Source organism: Sturnus vulgaris, chromosome 13 (genome assembly GCF_052056855.1).
Source record: "Sturnus vulgaris isolate bStuVul1 chromosome 13, bStuVul1.hap1, whole genome shotgun sequence".
NCBI classification, from domain to species: Eukaryota; Metazoa; Chordata; class Aves; order Passeriformes; family Sturnidae; genus Sturnus; species Sturnus vulgaris.
The window spans coordinates 501,114-517,249 of NC_142255.1; the positions used below are offsets into that span (position 1 = coordinate 501,114).

General features: G+C 42.8%; 1 non-coding gene across 1 annotated transcript; it reads left to right on the plus strand.

The window, feature by feature from the left end:
• Positions 1-15,275: 15,275 nt before the first annotated feature.
• TRNAM-CAU (transfer RNA methionine (anticodon CAU)) lies at positions 15,276-15,347 on the plus strand. Its single transcript has one exon. It is a non-coding gene; the product is annotated as a tRNA-Met (tRNA).
• The last annotated feature ends 789 nt before the right edge of the window (positions 15,348-16,136 follow it).

Genomic DNA, 16,136 nt, shown 5'->3' on the forward strand with positions numbered 1-16,136 from the left:
AAAAAACATAAAACCATACCTAGGCATGGGGAAACCTACTCCAGCGGACAACAACAAAAATTCCCCAGAGTCAAATACAAGACCTCCTCAAAACCAGACCAGTTCTGCTTGGAGACAAAGATGCCGTCGAAAATCCGCATATCAAAGAAAAGACCTTCGTGTCATACGACAGCAGACGAAACAAAAACCTAAGCAGCACTCAGCTGCGTCAGGCAAATCATAAGCCAGACATGGCCTGGCCACAAAGTAATCTTTAATTAGATGTTACTACTCTTACTGAAAAACCATATTACTCCTCCCTGTAACTTTTACTAGAACCCCTACTACTATATTCACTCCCCTATCTTTAGGAGAAAAAATTAAAAAAAAAAAAGAGGGAGGGAGGGAAAGGGACAAAAGAAGGAGATGAAGGAGAAAACCCTAACCCTCTCTCCCCCCACTGTAAAGATAAATAATTTTACTTATATTCCCTATAAGAAGCCCCATCCTTGTCCAAAGATGAAAATTATCTCTGTTGATGCTGCCCTCACTGCTGCCTGGATCCTCTTCACCATGCCACATGCCTTCAGCTGGATCAGTCTATAACCCAAATACAATGTCTGAGTGACTTTAGCAAAGACATTAAAACAAGATAACATGTGCCTATCCATGGGCAACCTTGATAACCCACTTTCCACATGTTCGGTAGGAATTTTTTTGTAGCAGATGACTGGCCCGCCTATGACTCAGAGCTCCTCTGCACCACAGGTGTCCTAGGGTGATGTTACGGTGTTTGTATCTCCAATCGTGTGTTCTGTTTATGTTTGGTATTATGTCCTGTGCTTTCAGGACTGACTCTGAAAGTGAAGCTTTGTTTTGTCTTGTTATCAGCTGGCTCACATTCCCCATGGTCTACGTTTAGGGGAGGTTTTAGCTTTGCTTGCTTGATTGCTTGTTTGTTTGCTTGCCTGCTTGCTTGCCTACTTGCTCGCTTCTGCCTCTTTTTCTTTCCTTTGCTTTCCCCTTGCTTTTGCTTATTAGTTAGTTCAGCTAGGCAGTCCAACTTTTTCCCTGGACTGTTTTTTCCCACCCCCCCCTCCCCCGTCCCCCCCCTCCTGGATACCATCTGAATATGTTCCGAACGGGGACCCGGGAAACACCAAAAAACACTGGGAGTCTGCATTCTGTCACCTGCAGCAGTCATCCCCAGCGCCAGAGACTGATAACTGGGCGACCACTCGCCGGAGAGACTCTCTGAGTTTGTCATCCCTTCAGAACGGTGAAAGAGTTTTTTTGTCAGCTGCTGTTGTTTTTTCTGTGCTGGGGAGTGTTTTGCTTGTTAACTAAACAGGGTTTTTTCCACTCTTCTCTGAGGAAATTCTTCCCAAACCCAGTGGTGGAGGGGAGGATTCGTGGGGGTTTGCTGTCTGGGGGCTCCTTCTGGAGGTTTTCCCCCAAATTTGCCCTAAACCAGGACAACAGGTAAAATGCCCAATCCAGTCGACACTTGGGACCAGTGGACAAAAATATTGCCAAATGCTCCAGAGGAACCCCAAGAATTAGATTTGCTGGGGTCCTCCAAAGCAACATACAGTGTCAAATTCTACTTCAAAAGTCCAAAGCAAAACTGGCCAGGATTAAGTCAAATAAGAAACACATATCAAAAAGACATATCACCCATTAACAAAGCCTATAATTATCCAAATTGGTGCAATTACACCACTCACGTACTTTCTGAATCCTCTCTCCACCCCAAAACATTACCCCGGGGAATGTTTCTTATCTGTGGTGATCGAGTTTGGCTGGAATCCCCTCTCATCTTCAGGGGGGACCCTGTAGCCTTGGCAAGCTTTCTACCTTCACCCCCAATATTACCTTATTACATAATTGGAAAAAGAAGAGCGAATCAAAATGCAAAAAAAAAGATCTTACACTGAAATTGATGAAAGTTGTGACCCTAAATTGTACAATTGGAACAAACCCACAGGGCTGCTGTCTCCCTGTTCTTACCATGGGTAACTGCAGCAAAGGCCCTTGGTGAAATTACTCATTTGGGGTGTTGGCTCAGTAAGCAAGCCAGTGTTACATCTGCTGCCTTGAGTGATCTTTTAAAGGATGAAGAAACCACGAGACACTCATCCCTGCAAAATTGAATGGCAATTGACTTCCTGCTGCTCGCCCACGGACATGGCTGTGAAGACTTTGAGGGGATGTGCTGCTTCAACCTCTCTTCACGTTCAACATCCATCCACAAAAACATCCAGAAACTGAGGGACCTTGAGAAGGATTTGAAAGTGGAGACCACCCCAGACTGGCTCAATGACCTTTTCGGACAATGGGGACTGACGGGGTGGGCTGCATCTTTGGTCAAGGGACTTTTATGGATTTTGATTGTAATTGTCACTGTATTAGTTATGTTTGCATGCCTTGTTCACTGTTTTTTAAAAGTTGCCAGGAGTGCCATTTTTGTAAACACAGAGAGGGGAGAGAGGCCCCTGTGGAAAACTTAGATAAGAAATCGTTTACTTAGAGTGACTAATACCAAAAAGCATCTCCCCCCTCTGTAGACCCCTATGCTATCTTTCTGTAATTCTAGTGGTCCATTTTTCTCTTAGATAATTGGTTCTTTTTCCTAAAGTCTTTTGTAGATTGGTTAGTTATAGAATTCTTTAGTTTGTTGGTTCAAATACAAAACCCTTAAAACCTATAAAAGTCTCCTTAGAACCCCACCCAGAGGATTTGCTGGACAGGACCCCCTTCATAGAAGAAATAAAGATTCGATGGAATCTCCTCAACTGCATTTCTCGGTCTCCTTCTCTGCTGACTCAGAGGTACTTGCAAGCCTGATTTCACAAAAGAGCTGAAAGCCTAACTCCAGGCATTGCTTGCACTTGTACCTTGTAGTCAGGAACTGCCTGGGACTCCAGGGGAAGCTGTTCCTTGCGGGATAACTGACTCTGGCTCGAGCAGGCAGTTTTAGGGTCTAACAAAGACCCCCCCCCACCAGCTACACCAGTCCTGTTTAGTTAGCTGATCCTCAGGGAGGGCCAGTCAGGCTGCATACCAAAACAGATCAGTGTCTAAAAGTGGAGTCACTTTCCAGAGATGGTGTCTATAAAAGGGATGCAGATAATCAGACTTGGAATTTTAGTGTGGCTCAAGAAGTGTTGAATCTCTCCTTTGTTTTCTAACACCTGCACTTAGCCTCCTTGGGAATGACCCACATCCTCTCAGCAACACAGGACGCATAAAATCATTACTCTGAAAAGTTGTTTTCCACCATCCATGCTATTTCAGGCTCTTTGAATGGAAAAGCAACATCCAGGAAAAAGAAAACAACCCCATGTAGAAACATCATAAAAGTAGGTCCAAGAGGAGACTGGGGCAGAGAACCATGCCACCCATTTAGGATGCCACCATCCCAGCAAATGTGGGTGATTTTTGTACTCCTGAGAGCTGTCCTGAGGCCTTTATCTTTGTAGGAACTGTTAAGTTCTACATCAAATTTAATCATCAAAGCACCCAGTATAAATCCCTATATGAAGGGAGGCAGGCATGTAGGTCATATCTGATTGCATCCTGGTGCAGAGGAATCAGTTGAATTATAGAATCATGGAATCACAAAAGGTTTGGGTTGGAAGGGACCTTAAAGTGTTCCAATCATCTGTTATGGAGAGGGATCCTTCCACTAGACCCCAAACCCTGTCCAACCTGGCCTTGAACAGGGATGGGGCAGTCATAAATCTTGCTGCTTCACTTGATTAGAAGTGGATTTCACTGATTTCACTGCAGAACTTCATATTATTTCTCCCTATAGATAGTAAATGAAGGTCTGAGATTTTGTTCTAAATTCTTTTCTAGGAAGATTTATCCTGTTGTTCTTGACACCCACTCTGAGGATGAAAGGAGGTCAATAGCAGATATTCTTATCCTTCTCCATCAGCTACAGATAGATCCTGAGTGCTGACCTGAGACCAAGCTCTTGACTTGTAAGCTGCTAAAAGTTAGGTCAAGGAAGTCTTCTTCTAGGGAATATTCACGGGTAATTTCTGCAATTTTACTTGTAGTCCATTTCCTACAGAGTCTTAGTGCCAATTACTCCTTAGAAGAGCATGGAATCCTTCTTTCTGAGGCATAGCCAGCTCTGAATAACATATTGAGAATTTCAGAAATCAGTAATTGTCTGTGACAGTTACAGCTGGTGTGTAAGCTGCACAGATAGACAGACACCAACTCGACCAGCCAAAGCTCATTAGAGAATAGTAGTAAACAAGCTCCCAGGTATGATAATGATAGGTCAGAATCAAATTCAATCAGGGGATCACAGCCAATCCCATGGAATCATGAATGCATACATATCATTGGCCAGTAAGCTGGGAGGAGTTAAGACATCAATCAATCCTGTGTAAGCACAGGAAATGTGAAGCCCCTATAAAAAGGAAGCGCACATAAATAAACCTTGGCTGTTGCTGCATGAACTTCAGTGTGTTTTGTCGCATGCCTGTCTCTGAAACTGCAACAGTTGTCGGTTCTCTTTGGCAGAGATTTCCCACGAAAGCAAAAGAAAGCAAAGAAACAAAACTCATTCCACAGAATCCCGCTTCATGAAAGTCCTTTTAGTCTTATATTCATCCTCTGATCATAGGAAGAATATAGTAAGGAAAAACTAATCCAGCCCTCCAGAAAACAGCATGAAAATATGATTTTTCTGCCAGTTGTGCTGCAAGGTCACAAAAGTTCTCCTCTACAGGTTAAAGAATACAGCAGGACAAAGACTAGAAGTGGTTTGTTGTCTGTCTACCAGCTTATCTTGTGGTTCTTGACAAGTCAGGTAATTGGCCAGATTTATTTTGGTTAGTTGCTGTCATTTACCCTAAAACAAAGGATTTTATCTTGTTCATATCCACTTAACGTCTTAATGTTTATTTTATGTTTTCATAATATTTTATTTGTAAATGAAAAGTTGTTGTTTTCAAATTGAAAATATACAATTCTGATAATAATCATAGTTTTTCCCTGAATTTTAATCCATTAATTTAGTTGCTAAGAATACTTTTCTAAAATTGACTAAAATCTAGCATATATTCCCCATGATTCTACAATTATATCTTTCATTTGTTGAAAGAAAAGGTCCATATATGCATTACAGTTTTGTTCTTAATACTTTAGCTGGCCTGCTATCCACTATGATTTCTTTCTCTGCTAATACAAGTTCTTATATCCCTGCCTGTCTATGTCTCAAATATTTTTTTCCACTAGCTTGATACTTGTCTTACAAAATAATTTGTGTAATAATTTAAATTCTGGGAGTAGTACCATCACTGAGCTCCACCTTTGGTCTCTCTTGGAGGTTAGGATTTGTTGCTTTTTTCCCTCTTAGGGAATTTTTCTCCCATTTGTTGCCTAGGAAACTGGAACAATGCGTGGATGCCTGGAGGAGGCTGTGATCCAGTGGGAGACCTGGTGGAGAGAGAAGGTCCCTGTTACCAGGTTGGAGCAGCCTGTCTTTGGAGGACTGCATGGTGTGGAAGAGTGATCCGTGTTGCAGCAGTTTGGGGAGGACTGCTGCTCATGAGATTGGAACTGTGCTAGAGAAGTTCACGGAGAACTGTCTCCTGTGGAAGGGATGCCATGGTCTCACAGAGGGAGGATTCATTTCCTGGATCAGCAGAAGAAGATCTCGGTGGTGAACTGACCAAAACCCTCATGCCCTATCTCCCTGCACTGTCTGTGGGAAGGAGGGAGAGGCTAGGGGGAAAAAGGTCTTTTAAGGGCTTATTTTACTTCTCATTATCCTCCTCTGATTCTATTAGTAATAAAATCACTTTGCAACTTAAGCTGAGCCTGTTTTGCCCTTGAAGTGTTTGTCCTGTTCCTTAACTCATGAAGCTTTCGTTATTTTTTTTTCCTCTCCACTGTTCAGCTGTGGCAGGGGCAGGTGAGAGAGCAGCTCTCATGGGTGCCTGGTGTTGGGCCAGTGTCAAACCACGACAAATATTTAAGAAGTATTTTCTATGAAAACAACAACAAAAAAAACCATGGAAAAAGGTGGAAAACATCACTTCTTCATCTTCCATGTGTCTTGACATATTTTCAAGGAGAATCTGGTCCATCAACTTATTAGGCACAGAAAGATTGACTGATCTGTAACTCCCCATGTCTTCCTTATTTCCCTTCTTAAAACCGGGATTGTGTTGCCCCTTTTCCAGTCAGTAGGAACTTCACCAAACTGCCATGATGTCTCAAATACACAGCTCTTTCCATAGTTCCCCTTGGAGGCATCTTGTAGATCCCATGGTTATGTGCAACTCCAGGTTCCTGAGAATGGTTTCAAACCTGATCATTTCACACCTTCGGCGGTTTGTCCTTCTTCCAGTCCCTGCCTTTGCCTCCTGTGACTCAAATGGTGTGGCTGGAGCACTTGCTGGTGAAGACAGAAGCAAATGTGATTGAGTAGTTCAGCCTTCTCCATGTCCCAGGTAACCAAGTCTCCAGTATCTTTCCAAAGACAGCCCACTTTACCCATTGTCTTCCTTAGACACTTAAAGAAACTTCTCTTGTTGCCCTTGATGTTCCCGCCGGCTTTAATTTATCAGGGCTTTAGCTGTCCTGTGAAGGCCTTCTGGCACCAAGAACAGATAATTGCTTTCTGCTGTGTCTTGTCCTCCAAAGTAAAGCCTCTGTATAACACCCACACACAGAGACCATGGGGATGAGGTAGCTGAGCCCTTCTGGTCGAACAGAAACATTTTATTCCTTCAGTAGAACAGATACAGTGGCTACTTGGTGGGAAACCACGGATATCCCATGGGAAAGTCATCAGGCAGATTTTGTAATTTTGAGACAAATTTATTCAATATCATGTTATCAATCAAAATGGGTAACATTGTGGCCCTGTATATCAGCAAGGATCAGCTCTGTAGAGGCTGAAATCACTGTGGTGGAAATTGGTTTTTGCTGACTGGTTTGACTACAGTCCCATCTAGTGGTGTTGCCTGATACAACTCCCTCTCAGATTTGGGAGACCACTTTTTTTTTATTTAACATGGTCTTTGAATTTTCCCTTCTTATTATCATATTTTTAATTTTTGAGGTTCACCAGGTAGACAAAAAGTTGTGCTTTGCCAAGAGATGTATTTATTCATCAAGCTGTGTCTGTCTGGCCTTGCAGACCAAGCAGCCTGAACACCGTCTAACAAATAGAGTCCACCTGGCCTCAAATGCGAGCTAGGAAGCTGTGGTTAAAACCTAGGACCTGGAACAGTCATCTCACTTGTTTGCAATACACAGCTAGATCACAGTCACCCTGCAGGAAAAGAAGATGGAGCAGCATCTCCAGAGGATGCCTGGAACAGCAGCACAGGCACCTGCCTGGTGTTAAGTTCAGGTTTAGATTTCCACACATCAGTGCTGACTTGATCACAATGATGACCATCATAGTAATCTTTCACTCAGTTGTTGTCTTATCTATCCATCAAATTCCATCCAGGCCCAAATGTAGGCTAGGAAAGTGCTTATTCCAACCAGAGTACACAGAGAAAGAATGTTTATTTAGATTCATATGAGGCTAGTGACAATGACCTCTCCAAAACTTTTGTTTTCTTGATTATCCTCTGGGCTGTTTCACTGGTCTTAGCTCTGAAAAGGTTTTCAAGGAGCGAGGTGACAGGAAGAACATTGAGTGGAAGAGTTGGTATATTCTGTTGACTAAATAAAAAAGGAAAATATGAAAATTATGTGAGAGCAACACATGATACGTCTTTACCAAACAAGGAGCTCTAATTCTTTTTCTTTTAAATTTTTCCTAAGAAAATCAAGATTATGAAGACAATAAAGATGGATACAAAACCTTGAGAAGGCAAGCTGGATTAGCTGGATTTCAATGTTCCTGTAGTTTCAGGAACTTTAACAGTGTTCAAGGGTTGCTTGACCAACACAGAAACAGGCCATACTTCAAATATTTTCAGTGGTCAGATGTTGTCAAATTTGCTAAAAATTAGAGTTTTGAATGGATAATAGTTTAAGGGGAAATCAAAATTAAGCTCTGTGGAAAGACAACGTGTAAGTTTTGCTAAGTTATTCTATCATAAGTGGTCTAGATTTAAGTTCTTGGGGGGCTGTCCTTATAGGGCCTTCACTGCTCTAACAACTGGTAACCTCCCTATGGTATCTTAATATTGTAATAAATCATGCATGACTCCATTTTCTTCATGCGGGAAAAGCCAATTCTTTATTTACACAACTCATTTTATACAGTTTTTACAGATCTCGTGTGCAAGTGACAAGCCAGCTATTAATTTAGCAGAGCAAGGCCTGATTTTATGAGGCCTTTCTCTTTTAATTTCTCTACCTGTCTGTGACATCGCCCCTTTTCATTGTTTTAAAAAAGGTTCATATGGAAAAACATAAGGAAAAACAACGTTTTGCTGAATTGAATCTATATTTGTAGGGGTTAAATTCTTAAATTTGAATTTGCATCTTATTAAGGTTATTACCGGTTATCTATGAGATATGGGATAAGATACATAAAAGACCAATTACAATCAATAGAACTTATTAAATCAAATCATGTCATTGACACAGGGTCTTGTAGCATGGGAAAACAAGACAATGTCCAATGTCTCCTAGGAAAATAGAATCCATTGACCATTGTTTTAAAGTCCAAATAGCTGAGACTCAGGAATCATGCTGCAAAGGTATGATGAATTTCATTAGTTGAAAATGCTGACCTTAATATCATTGAATATCTTTTTTTGGAGCCTTTATTGATGATTGGGTTATTTTTTTTTCCACCAGGCTTAATTTTTCAGAAGTGATCAGTGTCTGATTAAATGAGCAAGTGACCACTTTGAACCTGTTGGTTGTAAAAACACATACATTCTTTCTAAGTTAGTGAATTAACTAGGCTTTGCTATTGTATACTTAAGTGAAAATCTTTACATAAAAGACTTTAAATTTTTTTTATAAGTATTGCATTATTGAAGCATTCTTGAGACGCCAATTCCTTCTTTTTGTTTTAAAAGAACTAATATGCATGCCTCTTCATATGAACATAAAGGGAACATCAAAACAATATATGTACTGAAACCAAAAATTTACAGCAATTAGGAATAATTCAGATAATTAATAACACATATGAAACTGGGTAATTAGCAATCTCTGAAACACTGTGTCATCACCCCAGAGTCTGCAAACAGCTGAGAAGCCTCAAAACAGCTGAGAAGCCTCAATTCAGTGGGGACCTGGGTAATTGCCTCTGGATGATAATTTCCAGGTTCACTGTAAAAATAGATTCAGTTATCATATATATTATTATATGTATGTGTATATATATATATATACGCACAGTTTAATTGCCAAGTAAAAGTGGCTTGAGTATGGTTTTGATGCAGAAAACACCTGAGTATGTTGGCAATTTCCCGTCCAGGCAGAGCCAGGGCACAGCCAGAGCCCAGGCCCTAAGTGAAAGAGAATTCACTGCCATATTTTAGAAACAAGACTCTTAAGAAAAGAAGTTATGAGTAAAGGTCTTGGGGCGAAAGACTAATCAAACCTATCCAATAGCCGGTTTCCTCCAAAATTTTCCTTAGGATAGAGATGCCTCAAAAGCACCAAACTGCTGGAGTGCTGTGGGAATGCAGCTAGAGAGCAGAACTGCGAGCACTGCTCAGCTTGTCACAACCAACATGGATGTGTTAGCCACAGGAGGCTGCAAGCCTTGGCAAGAGTAAGCAGGATTTTAAGAAGGAATGCAAGAGATAAGAAAGTGCCTGGTATGAGGTGCTGAACTTTCAATATTATGGAATATCACACGATGTACCTGGTCACCTTACAGCAAAGCATAGATTGAGCAATGTTGTTTAGTTACGAGTAAGCAATACACCTTGGTAACACAAATATTATTGGTGTGCTATTTTTAGCAATAGTTGAAAAAGGTATATAAACTTTGCTTTGTGTATCAATAAACGGCTTCATGCATGCAACTTATGAAGACCCCGTCTCTTCACTTCCACCGCCGTCAGAGTGCTTCTGTAAGAAATGACTGGGATTGCATTTGAGCTCTGTCCTCTCTCACAAGGACCACAAAACCATTAATTTAGAGGAGGCTTTTAACGAAGCTCAGATAATTTCCCTGGAATTCTGAAAATACTGAAAATCACAAGACAACACAGAGGTAGCCTGGTTAAAGGAGATGCACATGCAACTGGACAAAAACAAAGAAAAGATCCTGAAAATGACACATCTCGGAGATAATTACACAAAGAGATGTTAAAGCATATGAAAAATCCAACTATAAATACAAAATTAAATCTTATGAATTATGCCTATTATAAAATCAGTAATTTCACACCATGCAGTCAATATTGTTGCAGCAGACCATCCATTTGAGAGAGAAATTAATGACTCTTGTTCAACAATGTGGAAAGGTCCTGGCTTGTTCTTCATCATAACTCAGCCTTCCTGACAACTAATCACTGACTGACTGCAGCAAACTCCCACTGTAGATGTCATTTGCAGACTCTGCTGGTTATTTCCTGCTGGAATATGACTGCAAGCATTTCCTTGCTGCCTCTGACCACAGGCTTTCACCTTGCTCGACTCTGACTGCAAGCATCCACTGCAGGGTCTAACTGCAGACCCAGCCTGACCTCACAGCACATTCCTCACGGCAGCAAGTCTTTCTCCCATTTGCTCAGTCCTCCAGTCCTTTTGAAGCGTTCCTTCAGTACCTTCAGTTCCTTCTTTCTCGGGATTGTCTCCTGACTCGCCAACCCATCCTTTTATCATGCTCATAAGAGAATGTAGCTTAATTATCACTTCAGTAGAACAAAAGCACACTTAAGAGAACTCAAAGTTAATCATTATTAATACTGAACATAACATGATCTAAATAAAACTGAAACAGAACATTGTCCAAACTTAACGATACTGAAACTTAACAGAAATGAAATAAAAATTTCATTAATATAAGTTCTTAATAGAACTTAAGACTTAGTTAAACTTAACATCTTTTAAAAGTTAGAGACATAATATATCCTAATGCTATTAATATAAAAGGCACATTTTGTATTAATTTATATTAATCTAAAATTCATATAATATGAAAATTCAAACCATCCATGCTTAGAATAACAGCATGGTGAAATTACTGGAGGGTTTAAAAGAAGAGGTGTGATAAAGCCAGTGTAATTTTATGTCATGTAGATTTGGGTATAAAGATGAGCTTAAAATTAATTACTGCTGCAAATATTGTTTGGTATATAAATTTCTGATTATTATAGTAAAAGCCAATACCACTGTGCCACAGTGCACACAGTTTTTAATTCCTCCAGTAAAACTATAAAAATCACTTTTTTTCCCTTTTTTTTCTTTTTTTCTTAACTGTGAATTGTGAGAAAGGGATTTGATGAGACAGCCGCCTCTTGGCTGCAGTAAAGAGAGGTAGTTTAAAAGCCTGTCAGAAAAAGTTGGGAGGGCAGCTTCGCGCCACCGCGGGGGAAAATCTGGAGCCTGTGCTGCTGGGGGAGCGAGGCCGCCGAAGGAGGGCGGGGAGCGGGGTGGGGAAGCGGCAGGGGGAGAAAACTCAGGGTGCCACTATCTTGTTGCCACTACCGGGGAAAGGGAAAAACCTTTTACTGAATTGCATCTATATTTGCTGGGGCTAGATTCTTAAATTTTAAACGACCAGGCAGCGATGGCGGTAGAAGCCATGAGGCCCTGCTCTCCGCCCATGAACTGAGCTCGCCACAGCCGGGCCGCTGCACGCCCAAGCATGCGTGGTGAAAAAGAGGCGGGGAAAAGCAATACAAACCAAACTCTTAAACTGCACTCAATAGCGGGGGGAAACACTGAAAAACGAACGCAGAAAAGGCTAAAAGGGCACAAAGCGGCTGCGGCTCTCACTTCTCACCCCAGAGCCCTCAAGCTTCCCAGAGAGGGGCCGCTGATTGAGGGGCTCAGCCAGGCAGAGGTGCTGGGTCTGCTGAAAACCTCGCGCACTGAGATTAGGAGAGAATGGGATTGGAGCTTTTTGCTCCGAAAAAGAGTTATGTCGCAGGAAATGTTGTCCGCTTCCTACCAGCATTAGAGCCCGGGCGCTCTGTGCAGGGCTGGGGCGGGGGTTTCTGGAGGACAAGGCCTTCCCGGATGGCCACCACGCCACCGCCCGCCGCCCCCTGCAGCCGCTGTGGCTCCCCAGAGGTCTGTCCTGCGCTATCCTGGGGGGGAACTAAATTGCGCCCGAGTTATTTCTGCAAGGTGCATGCACTTCGAGTTCCAGTTTCGGGCTTCTTTGCTCTTCTCCATGCATCCTCAGACGGCTGGATTAAAACCAGTTTCAAAAGGGATTATAAACTTTTTTAGCAGTCTTTTCAACATGAAAAACTGACTTAAAAGGTAATTTCCCCGTTGTTCGTGGGCAAAGGGAACAAAAGCGGACCGACAGACAGGGGCAGTACCGACCGAAGGGTCTCTGGAGCCAGTGGGTGGAGAGTTGTAGCAGCGGCTGCAGTCCCTCCGCTGGACTGTAATTTTTTCAACGAATTTTTAATTTGATACCATATAGGTAGCGATTTTGTGGCTATGTCCTCCCCTATGGCCACTGCCCACAAAACCCGCCCTAATTCGTCCCACCTCTCCATAGAAAAGGCATTTTATACATCTATTCTGAAGCTACGTTTTCTACACCATAGCAATAAAGTTGGCTATTTCTTTTATCCTGTTTCATCCCTCGTTTGCTCAATGTAAGTGCCCATACATATATTACCGCTTTTGCTTGTTTCAGCGACAGCAGCCGTCCTGCAGCTGGCTGTAGCCCTAGCCTTTTGCTACTTTGCATATTCGCTGCTTGAATTTCGTTTTCGCTGCGTTGATCGTGCGGCAGCAGCAGATCTGTCATTTTCCTATATTTTTGCCTGAAAGCCCCTTAATTTTAAAGTTGTAATAATTTGGATGGGAGTCACATTTTCCATTCCAAGGGAGGTTCCCACCTTTCTTGGCAGACACGTGTCTTTCACACCAAGACAGCTGAGTAGAAGAGTTCACTCAGAAGAAAAAAAGAAGTGAATTTTCTGTTCAGTTCCTTTCATAGAATCACAGAACAGTTTGGGTTAGAAGGAACCTTAAAGTTCATCCCATTCCACCCCTTGCCACAGGCAGGGACACCTTCCACTCTCTCAGGTTGCTTCAATCCTTATCCAACCAGACCTCAAACATTTCCAGAGATGAGACAGCCACAGCTTCTCTGGGCAACCTATTTCAGACCCTCACCACTATCTCACCACAGGGAAGGATTTCTTCCTATTCTCTAACCCTAAGTCATTCCCCCTTTTCCTGTGTCCAAAGTCCCTCTCCAGCTCTCTTGGAGAGCATTTAGGCACTGGAAAAGACTCTAAGGTTTCCCTGGAGCCTTCTCTTCTGCACTCCAGTGCTATCAGTCTGTTTTCACATCCTGTGACTCGGACAGTGTTGCTGGAGCACTTGCCAGTGAAGATCAAGGCAAGCACGTTGTTGAGTCCCTCAGCCTTCTCCAAGTCCTGGATAACCAGATCTCCTATCTTTCCAGAAAGAAAGGCCCAGAGACAACCCACATTTTCCTTTCTTTTATCACCAATGTACCTATCGAAGTTTTTCTCATTGCCCTTGGAGTCCCTGGCTAGGCTTAATTTTATCAGGGCTTTAGTTCTCCTAACTTGATCCCTGTTTGCTCAGACAGTTTTTCTGTATTGCTCTCAGGTTACCTTTCCTTGCATGCACTCTCTTGTCCTGTGCCAGCACACCCTTAAGGACCATATTGGGACTAGCTTTAACTACTGAATTTTTTTAAAGAAATCCAGAACAATTCCGTCAAAGCCTCAGGAATTTTGGAAAATCAGACTTACAAGGCAATCTAGAGAAAGCTATTATGCCATACACGAGGCAAAAATAAAAGAGAGCACTATGACAAACAGTAGGATTTATCTGAACTGTATTTTTCTGATTAAGTATCTGGCGACTAAAGTCTCTCTGAGTTCTTAATGACAAGAAATAGGTACTTTTGGAAGATGACTTACTCTGTCTATTTTAGCTGAATTAAACTCCATAAATTTGGTGTAATTTGTTCTATGAACAATAAACAAGACTGAAAGTTGAGGTAACTGTGAAGTGCTTTTGTTTGTGAGTGTTTCAGGGTTTCAGGGTGTGGCAAGGTGGACATATGCTGCAGATGGTATAGCATCCTTCATATTTATTTACATGGATGGAAGTTGGATGTTTTTTTAACTTTCTTCAAATAAGAAAGACCTCCATGTTCTCCACCTTCATTAGCATCTGCAGTGGCCCAGTTCTTGGACCCAAAAGTGTCTCAGAGGTGAGAGGTCCCTTACTTTGGACATACCTCAGTACTGAAGGGGGCAAGATACTGATGGCACAAGGCAGAAACATCTTAATAGGGTCGACAACTTTTGGGGGATGTTTATCCCAGGACCAAGAAAAGGAAAAGGTTTAGCCAAAAAAATCCATGTAACTCCATTGTTGCAAAATACCAACCTCCCAGGGGTCCACCCCACTTCCTTGTGCCTGATAGAAAGAGGCCGTGGGACTGAAGAGAGACGAAGTCACAGCCAGCAATCCCTCAGGGCAAAACATTCTCTGTGCTGAGTAAGCACATGGGTGACACCCTCAACTTCTCCTCAAAATGAGGAGTCATATCGCAGTACTGACAGCCCATCCTCTTTTTGTGTCCGAGTCCTGCTGCCACAGGGCTGCTGTGAACACAGTGGCGTTGTACAAGGCAGACACAAGGTGTATGATGTGCTGAGTAGCCCCAGTCCCAGGCTTTATGTTCTCATCTAGGTTTTTCCCCAAAATACTTGTATCTCCCACTGACAGCAATTTGGGAAACCATGCTCTCGAATTTGTGAGAAATGTGTGCAAAAATCCACCCACCTTCCTTCTTATATGTTCCCTGTAAGATGCTTGCCTGTTTTTCTAAAATCTGTTGGATGGGTGGTTGTATATGAAAGGTGAATGGCAGTTCCTACCAGGCAAGCCAAAAAGCAGAAGATACCAGATGGGCTTTGTCTCTGTTCTGCTTTCAGCAGCACAGTGGGGACTTAGCCTGTGGTTCCCGGGAGGAGGTCAAATCTGTAACAGCAAGTGGGGCATGACAGTGCATTAATTAATTGTCCCCCATTTTGGGGCTAACAGGGTGTTCTCATCACTGTGCACGGGCTGTTCGTGCAACCACTACCATATACCCTGGAGCAGGGTGGAATTACAGATCCCAGTTTGTACTTGTAAACGTTTCTCACAGCAGCAGCAGAGTGGCGCAGCGGAAGCGTGCTGGGCCCATAACCCAGAGGTCGATGGATCGAAACCATCCTCTGCTAGTGCTATTATTATTTCTCGGGTGGCGGAGCCGTTGCCGGGCCACCAGGTGGCAGCATGGAGACAAAGAGCCGTTATGTGGCCCGCAAGTTCAGTTCGTTAGAGTGTGGTGCTAATAATGCCAAGGTCGGGGGTTCGATCCTCTTAGAGGCCATCTTTTCCCAAATTTCAATTTTTTTTTTCCCATCCTGCTCTCCTTCTTTTTTGTCAATAATGGTACAGGGAACTAGTCTGTAGGAAAAGAGACTCTAGTGATCCTGCCTGCAGTGCTCATCCCTGGTGGATGGTCCAATGGGAGAGCTCCTGGGCTCTTTACCTGTTTTCCCTACTCCTCCCTTGGCAAGTTTTCATTCCAGTTTAAGGATAAACTTCACTGGGTGCTTGTGGCAGGCACACCAGCTCCAGCAGCCCTCCAGACCTGGGACTGACCTCGGCCATGCCATGGCTGGATTCAGGTGTGCAGCAGTAACCATTGCACCTGCTGGTGCTGTGGAGGGGCTGAAAGTCAGATCCCGGTCAGCAAGGTTTATTGTGACCATCTGAGGACAGATAAGACAGATGGAGCTGTGGTGGGCAGGCAGGACAGTGGAGTCAATTGCACTGAGAGGACTGTTGGGTGTCCCCCCTTGAGCCAGAATGCTGCCCAGGGTCACTCTGTGAGACTGAGAGCCTTTAATTTATTGGGTGAGTGTTTGCATACTCTGTGTAACCCTTCTAAAATCTTGAGAATTCTGAAGTCACTCAGGTAGTACAAATTGCACTTGACATCACACATCTCTGTGCAAATATTG